Source organism: Tupaia chinensis, unplaced genomic scaffold (genome assembly GCF_000334495.1).
Source record: "Tupaia chinensis unplaced genomic scaffold, TupChi_1.0 Scaffold000416_1, whole genome shotgun sequence".
Classification (NCBI taxonomy): Eukaryota; Metazoa; Chordata; class Mammalia; order Scandentia; family Tupaiidae; genus Tupaia; species Tupaia belangeri.
In genome coordinates, this window is record NW_006159921.1 from 481,143 (window position 1) to 490,636 (window position 9,494).

The following is a 9,494-nucleotide window of genomic DNA, read 5'->3' on the forward strand; positions in this document are numbered from 1 at the left end:
CGTGAGTTTTAAGCCACTGAGTCCGGGACGCGAACCGCGGTTGACAACGTGGGAGTCCAGCGACATAGCCATTACGCTGACTGCTGGTTCCCAAGACTATTATTGTTCAAAGAAACACTATAGTACAGTGTTTATCTAGGTCACATTTTCCTGTATGTACACACATTTAAACAACTTCAGAAGTATCTGGAGACTCTCCAAAGCACATCCATGGATTCCAGATTAAGGACCTCTCTGCCCTAAAGATTTCTTATCCTCATACAAAATTATAAGAAATATTCTGAACATTATGTTTAAAATTCAGTATTCTGAAATTTTGAAAGCTGTTTATTAACTATCAAGAACTATGAAGTTAAATTTTTGAGTAAAAATTTTTTGATATGTAAAGTAAATGTTTGTGAAAAATGTAAAAATAAATTTAAAAAATAAAATAAAATAAAAAGATGAGAAAAGAAAAGAAAAAAGATTTCTTAGCTTAAGTGGATTTTATGTTAAATGGTGTCTGCCTAACTGATGACTACCTCTCAAGAGAAGTAACTCCACATTCATTTCCATAACCCACACATTCTGAGGGGTGTGCCCAAGCAACAATGCTTGTAGTAAGGTACTTTACTCCTCTAGTCATAGTTTGTAACACCAGGGATAAACATTTCCCCCAACTTTAGTCAATCTGATTCTCTGGCGAATTTGGAATAAGGTCCAAGAGATAGTTGATTTGATAGGCTAGTCTCTGAAGAAAACAAATAAATTTGTAAATCATAATGAAGTAACTAATATACATGAAAAAGAAAGGCTAGCCTTAGAAAGAATAGAGTGAATAAGCCAGAAGAGTTGACAAGAGAATAATTCTAGATTCTTGGCACTTAACCAGACCAGAGGTATGACTGTGAAGAAAGTAGAAAGATGGGTTTGGTTAGACTGCTCTCCCGCTGGGTTAAGCAGTGAACAGGGTAAGAGAATAAAGAATATTTATAAGAAAATAATCACAAGAAGGAAAGTAAAGGCTGGTAAAGAACAAGTTTTAATGCATTTTGAACACTGTTGAATTAGGAATGATAGAACAGATTAGTAACAGGAAGTAATCATTAGAGAATGGATGTTTAAAAACTATGTCAGAAGTGATGGTAATGGTAAATTCGAGGATGTAATAAGCATTCGAATGGGTGGCTGAGGATGACAGATAAGATCAAGGAACTTCAAAGCAAAGAAGTTGGGTAAATTACCTATGTCTTTGATTTCCAAAAATTATGAGTAATCATTCCAGGGAATATATAAACCTATCTATTGGAGTATGAAAAGAAAATCTTACCTTTTTCATTTATTTTCACAGTATTCTTTTAAACTTTTTACACAAGTTCACTCATATACTACAGCAGTATATACATATACTTTACAAAGAAATATTTTTTAAATGCCTAACTGCCATCTGGTTCCCATAAGTTACAGACATATTCATTTAGAAAATCTACTTTTTCTTTATGAGCAACCTTAAATTGCTTTCTTTCAGCAGCCAAGAAAATCTTAGTAAAATGAAGTAATAGCCTGTTTTCAAATAAAAAGTTACAAAGATCCCATGTATTCCAAACATATAAAAGACCAAAGTTGAACTATTACAAGGGTAAAAGGAGTAGCACAGATAAGCATGGTTTTAAAATCATTGTATGGAACCAGCAGGTGACGACATGGTGGCTAAGGCGCTGGACACTCCCACATGGCCAACCATGGTTCGAGTCCCGGACCTGGTGGCTTGCTGTCTTACTTTCTCTTTCTCTCTCTCTCTGTCTCACTCTGGTCAAATTAAGAAAAAAATGAATGAATAAATTTTGAAAAATTTTATAATTAAAAAAATAAAATCACTGGGCTAGGCCAATCTTCTCATTTCATAGATAAGAAAACTAAAGCCCACAGAAGTTAAGTGGCTGGCCCAAGGCATATATAAAATATAGACAGAAAGAGCTGGCAGGTGATGTAGTACTTAGAGCACTGGACTCCCACGTGGCCAATTGCAGCTTGAGTCCCACACCTGGTGGCTTGCTTTCTCTCTCTCTAATTAATTATTTTGTTAAATTTTTTAAGTTAAAAAAACCTTTATAAAATAATTATAGACAGGGGCCAGCAGGTGGCGTGGTGGTTAAGGGCGCTGGGCTGCCACACGGCCAACTGTGGTTTGAGTCCCAGACCTGGCGGCTTGCTTTCTCACTTTCTCTCTCACTCTGCCCCTTCTCTGATCAAATTAAAAATAAATAAATAAAGTCAAATAAAATAATTTAAAATATATATACATATAGACAGGCAAATTTAAAATCAATTTAGTTTGCTATTCCTCCATATTATTCTGCAATTAACTTCCCAAGTAAAAAAGTGCTAGGAAAGTAGAGTTTATAAAAGATATCAGTAGAGAAGTTTCAATATAAACCCAAAAATACAAACCAGCAGATGACATAATGGTTCCATCGCTGGACTCTCATGTAGTCGACTGCAGTTTGAGTCCTGGACCCAGTGGCTTAAAATTCACGCCGGGCGCGAGTGCATGTGTGCCCAAGATCCCAAGAAGAGAATGGAGAAGGAATGGCATGGCCATCTCCCACTAGAGAGTGAGTTTACTTTCTGTCTCTTCTCTGTTTGTCCAGCAAGTGCACATGCTCTGTAGCAAAAGTACCTCTCAAAAAAATAAATAAAAATTAAAAAACAAAAATAATTTTAAAAAACAATTTATTTTTATTTTGAGATACTTTTGCTACAGGGCATATGCAGTCACCAGAGAGACAGAAACAGAGAGACAGAAAGCAAGAAATCACCCTCCAGAGAAACAGCCATGAAGCAATCCTTTTCCTTCATTCTCCTCTTGAGATCTTGGACATACACGCACACAGCATGCATTTCAAGGCACCAGATCTGGGACTTGAACTGCGGTAGGCCATGTGGAGTCCAGCATCTTAATCACTATGCCACTACTGCCCCCAAATAACTATTTCTTTCATATTTGAATAATCTGGTGAAAAATATAGGTTAAAATTATTTTTTAGGTATATCTTAAATTTATGTAGGAGCTCATTTTTTCTAAGTGGTTCAAATGAGTAATATATTACTTTACAGTTGGAATTATACGTTTATATACTTATTTATTACCTATTTACTCTATTACAATATAGTTCCATAGGAACAGGAACTTTCAGAGACCAGTAAATGGCATAATGGTTACGTCACTGCATTGCCACTTAGTCGACAGTGGTTTGAGTCCCAGACCAGTGGTTTAAAACTCACACCAGGAGCAGTGAGGGTGTGCCCAAAATCCCAAGAGGAGGATGGAAGTTGAGTTGAGCTGTGTTGTACCAGCTCAACTGGAGAAGGGACTGTAGATGACTATCCCCCGGAGGGGATGAGTTCTCACTTTCTGTCTCTCCAACATCTTTCTGTCGTCTTTGCCCCAGAGCAAAAATCTCTCTTAAAAAAGAAAGGAAGGAAAGAAAAAATAAAGGGAACTTTTTATTAATCAAGGCATATCTCCAATACCTAGATCAACATCTGGCTCATAGTATATGCTCAATAAATAGTAATTGAATAAACTAACAAATTAAAAACACATTATATAAATGATAAATTAAAATTCGACTTTACCTTAAAATTTTATGTGTTAGAGATGTTCTTTCTGAACACATTTACCTATCAAGCCTGTTTTTCAATCAATTCATTTCTAAAAGTCCCTAATTTGTTTTAGCTTTTACTTCATGAAAAATTTCAAATTCATTTACCAATTTTGTTCATGATAATCATTTTAAAAGTCCTGAAAATGTTTTGACAAGATTCCTATTCCTGTTTCATATTTTACATCTTATTCACACACTTTACCATCATATTCACAGTTACAAATACATGTTAATTTTATGTTTGTTTATAAAGGGCTAGAAAAAAGTTAAATGTATATATTCCTAAATATAAAGGGCTAGAAAAAAGTTAAATGTATATATTCCTAAATAAAGTTTTATATATATGTATATATACACACACACACATATATACACACACATATATATTCATAAATATATATATTCCTAAAAAGTTAAATATACATATTCCTATTCTTTTCCTTAAGAATTATTTTATCTAACTTTATTTACTTTAATTTGCCCAGAGAGAGACAGAGTGAGAGAAAAAGAGAAAGAGAGAGGAAAAGTGAGAAAGCAAGCTGCCAGGTCTGGGACTCGAACAGCAATCAGCCATGTGGGAGTCCAGCGCCCTTAACCACCATGCCATCCACTGGCCCCCTAAATCAAGTTTTAACTCTCCAGGAAGAAAAAGGGGAAAATGAATACTTTAAGGCACAATAATTTTCTTGATTATCTTCTTTCCCTGGTGTCTTTACCTATGAAAGATTCTCATATACCTTACTCTGTCTATTCCAGTACCTGATATGAGAATTTTATTTATCTTATTTTATTTTTTTTTTTGAGAGAATTTTGCTATAGGGTACATGTGCTCGCCAGACATAAAGAAAGTGAAAAATCACCCCACAGGGAAGATGGCCATGCCACAACCCTTCTTCTCCATCCTCCTCTCAGTATTTTGGGCATGCATGCACTCATGCCCAGTGTAAGTTTTAAGCTGCCAGGTCTGGGACTTGAACCACAGTTGACTACATGGGAGTTCAGCAACATAACTATTATACTATCTGTTGATCCTGGTACTAGAATTTTATTAATAAAGGGGTAAAAAATTGGCCCAGAAGCAGAAAGATTTTTCAAAGTCTACCAAGAAATAATATTGAGGAAAGATCTTTCAACACTCTTACTGGAGTAATGTTCCTAAGAAACACGTCTATGATATAAGTTAAGGCCAACTGAACTTTTATCATATTTCTTTTCCCAGATCCACCCCATCCCCACCAAAAAAGGAGCCCAAATCAAAAATATGTCTGAGTGTGTGAATAAAAGGAACAAAACTTAACAAGCTTTAAAAACTGCCCATCAGAGGAGAAAAAGCATGACGACTCTGGAACAGAACAAAACACTACAACACAGCTCAACTCAAATTTTGCCCTGCCTTCAGAAGTCATTTGGCTGAGTCAAAAAAAACTTCTGAATTCTCACCAACACAGCTGAAAATCAAGCTCCTGACATAGAGAAAGAAATGAGATAATAAGTAAATGCAGCTGAAAAAGAGAAAAGGACCAGAAGAAATTAAAAAGTACAGAAGACAGAGACAGTCAAACATAAGAATAACTGGCATCTCTAAAGTAGAGAAACCAACAAATGACACTTAAGTTATACTCAAAACTATGACAAAAGAGAATTTCCCCAAAATGAAGAATCGAATCTGCAGATTAAATTAGCATATATGAAGGTATATACATGGACAAATCAATAAACTGTATGCATAAAACAGGCATGTTTTATAAGTAAATTGTATCTCAACGAAGTTGATCTAATTCCATCAAATTCCAATATAAGATAAAATATAAAGCACAACATCAGAAAATATCCTACTTCAAACTATTAAGTCTTAAGGATAGAAACAAAACTTTTCAGGCAATCAGACAGGAAAAAGCAAATCACTTACAAGAAAGGGGAAAAAAAATCAGGCTGGCCTCAGACTTCTCCGCAGCAACACTCAATGTCAGAAGACAACTGGACAACGTCTACCAAGTTCTAAGGAAAAGAAAGTGTGACCCAAGAACATAAAACCCAGCCATGATGTAGTTCAAGTATAAAGGTAAAAACCAGACATTCTCAAACATAAAAGAAAAAAAAAAAACTTTAAAAAACGGTACTCATGAACACTTTTATTTTTTAAAAATTTAACAAAATTCAGCCACTCTATAATTAACAAAAGTAATTTAGGAATGGGAAAATCATGACAAAAAGGATTAGATTAATGATGAACACTAAATACATCTGAACAATATCCAAGTAACAAAAATCAGAGAGACGATACAGAAGAGTAAAAGTACTTATGTCCTCATGTTTCAAGTTAGAAAATCAACATATAAGAGACCAGCAGTTGGTGTAATGGCTATGTCGCTGGACTCCCATGTAGTTGACCGTGGTTCACGTCTTGGACCTGGTGGCTTAAACTCATGCTGGGCATGCGTGGGTGCCCAAGATCCTGAGAGGAGAATGAATAAAGGGAATGCGGCATGGCCAGCCCCCCTAGGGGGAGATTTCTCACTTTCTGTCTTTCTGTCTTTCTGGCAAGTGCACACGCCCTATAGCAAAAACATCTCAAATAAATAAATAAATAAATAAATAAATAAATAGAAAATCAACAGATAAGATTTCCAGTCAAATATGGTCTAAAAATATTAACTGCGGCTTATTATTTTTCATCTTCTTAATCCGTGAAGTAATTTTTTTTCTTTTTTTTTTGGGGGGGGAGAGGTTTTTGCTATAGGGCGCGTGCGCTCGCCAGACAGACAGAGAGAGACAGAGAGACAGAAAGCGAGAAATCACCCCCCAGGGGGGATGGTCACGCCGCAATCCCTTCTCCTCCATTCTCCTCTCGGGATCTTGGGTACGCACGCACACGCGCCTGGCGTGAGTTTTAAGCCACCAGGTCTGGGACGCGAATCATAGTCGACTATGTGGGAGTCCAGCAACATAGCCATTACGCTAACTGCTGGTTCCCCTGTGAAGTAATGTTTTATGAAATTTAATCTCATGTGGTAAAGGAAGATACACTTTAGTTTACTAATTCTTTCAAGTAAATGCAAACAAAAGTAAGTATTTCTTTCAAAAGTACTTCTGGTCCAGCCCTGTAAGCTAGTGGTTAAGGGAGCCAGATCCCAACTGGCTAACCACAGTTTAAATCCTGGCTCCAGTGGCTCAAGGAATACACCGGGCATGTGTGTATGCCCAAAAATCCCAACAGGAGGGAGAAATGAAAAAAAGGATTGCAGTGTGACCCATGCCCCACTGGGGATGCTTCACCCTCTCCCTCTCTCTCTGCTGGCAAAAGAAAAAAACTAAAACAAAAATACAAAAAAAAAAAAAAAAATTTGTCGACTTACTTATATATATGTAACTTACATAAACACACATACACACATCTTTGAATAATGCTTTTCCTAATATTAAAGACTGTTATTTCTAGATGAAGGAATTTGAATTGCTTTATCTTTGTAATTTTTATACACCACTTAAATAGTTCATCATAAAACAGTATCACTCACTTAGCAATTAAGTAATTGTTCTTAAGTAAACCTGGAGCAAATATACTGAGACACTAAGTGTGCTAATTCTGCACAATGGAAAATGGTTTTTATGTACTTTTCTACACTTTTTAAACTTCTTACAAAGGTCTTAATAAACCATAAAATAGCAAATAAAACATAATTCCATTTTTTGTTAATGAAATAAAACTAAACATCTGACAAAAATAAATCTAAAATGTAAAGACAAAGTTCAAGACAATATACTCCAAAATGTTCACAGAGACTACCACTTAGTTATGTTGATGGAATCTGGGTGACTTTCTTTTTCTTACTTTGCTGATTTTATATAAAAATATGTAAATTATACATTTCCTTATAAGACAAAAGAAAAGTTTTCTTATTTGAAGAGAAACCACATAAAGTAAAAGTTTTTACGTCAAGTTCACTAGCCTTAATCCCCATACCTTTAATCTTAATATCTAAGGTAACAACCACACCCAGAAACAATTTCAGGTACTTGCCATGTTTTTGTTTTGTAGGCAAAAGAAAGAAAGAAAGAAAAAAACCCTTGGATTTATGCAGTGACCTAAATAAATGAACAGATTTTCCTCTTGTAAATTGTTATACACTAGGGTAGCTGGTGACGTGGTGATTAAGACAGCTAGATCACACAAGGCTATGTATGGTTTGAGTCCTGATCCTGGCAGCTTGAAAAACAATCTGGGCATGAGTGCACACATGCCTAAAATCCTAAAAGGAGACAGAAATGGAAGAGAAGGAGAAGCAGTGTGACCATCCCCCAAAAGGGGGTGCTTTCTCACCTTCTCTCTCTCTTTGGTGAGCACATGCACCCTCTGGCAAAAAAAAAAAAAGAATAAGTTGTATACTAATCCAAGGTAGAGCTCCTTTTCTTTTCTTCATGTATTCTGGAAATATTCACACTTTATATCCCCCTACTAAATAAACAACTAGTTATCAAATACTGATTTACCATGTGATCTCAGGAATATTACCTAAGTCTCTATCTGTAAAATAAAAAGGTCTGATTATATGAAAACATACATGTGTATATATGTGCATTTTTCTAGAGGAAAAAAGCTGTGACTTGCATCACTTTTAAAAAAGAATCTGAGGACCAGCAGATGGCATAATGGTTATGTCAATGGACTCCCATGTAGTCAACCGTGGTTTGAATCCTGGACCCAGCAGCTTAAACTCAGCCGGGCATATGTGTGTACATGCCCAAGATCCCGAGGGGAGAATGGAGAGGCGATTGCAGCATAGCCATACCCCCTGGGGGATGGTTTCTTGCTTTCTGTCTCTCTGTCTCTGTCTTTCTGGCCAGCACACATGTCCTATAGCAAAAACCTCTCAAAAACAAAACAAAACAAAACTGAGACCTACTGACTCAACCCTCACAAAAAGGCTAAGAAATATGAATTAGATAATTACATGCAGTGTTACAATTTTCTAATTCCATGCAAACAGTATACTAATACATTTTATTTCATAAATCTTAGTGAGTTCACCTTTCTCTTAGATGCATGACATCGTACAAGAACTGTAATACCTTGAACAGAAATTGGTAATCAGAAGACGGAAAAGGTGTGAGAGAGAGACAAGAATAAGGTTCTCGATATAGCGTTTGGTGTAAGATACTAAAAGAGTATCAGCAGAAAGTAAAATATCTGGAACACGGTTTAACAAGTATTTAATCAGAACTTTTTCAACATATAGTACCTGCCGCTAAGACGTTCACAATCTCACAGAAGTGATAAAACACCCATAACACAAGGTAGGATGTGTTAAGTGCCACAGCAATAAAGTGAAGCACAGAGAAGTTCGTATGAGGAAGAGATCAAAGCCAGTTGTGAGGAGAAAAATTAGAAAAGGTTTTTACGGTGTTGGCTACCCTACGGAACCAAAACAGAAGATTTGAGCCAATGAGAGAGAAAAAATAAAGGGAAATGAGAATTCCAGTTTAAGGAAATAGCAAATATAGATTCACAAGAAAAATGAGGGAGAAAAAAATTTCTGTCTGTGTGTGTGTGTGTGTGTGTGTGTGTGTGTGTATGTATATATACCTGGCATTGACTATTTGTGTATACACACACACACACACATATATGTACATAAATATGTGTACATACATAAATATGTACACCCATATAGGTGTATGTGTGTGTGTATATATATATATACACACACACATACACCTATATGGGTGTACATATTTATGTATGTACACATATTTATGTACATATATGTGTGTGTGTGTGTGTATACACAAATAGTCAATGCCAGGTATATATACATACACACACACACACACACACACACACACACA

General features: G+C 35.8%; 1 protein-coding gene across 1 annotated transcript in view; it reads right to left on the reverse strand.

Moving 5' to 3' along the window:
* The window catches only part of DHX40 (DEAH-box helicase 40), a gene marked incomplete in the record, with an annotated part of 51,582 nt that overhangs the window by 26,961 nt on the left and 15,127 nt on the right, over nucleotides 1-9,494 (reverse strand).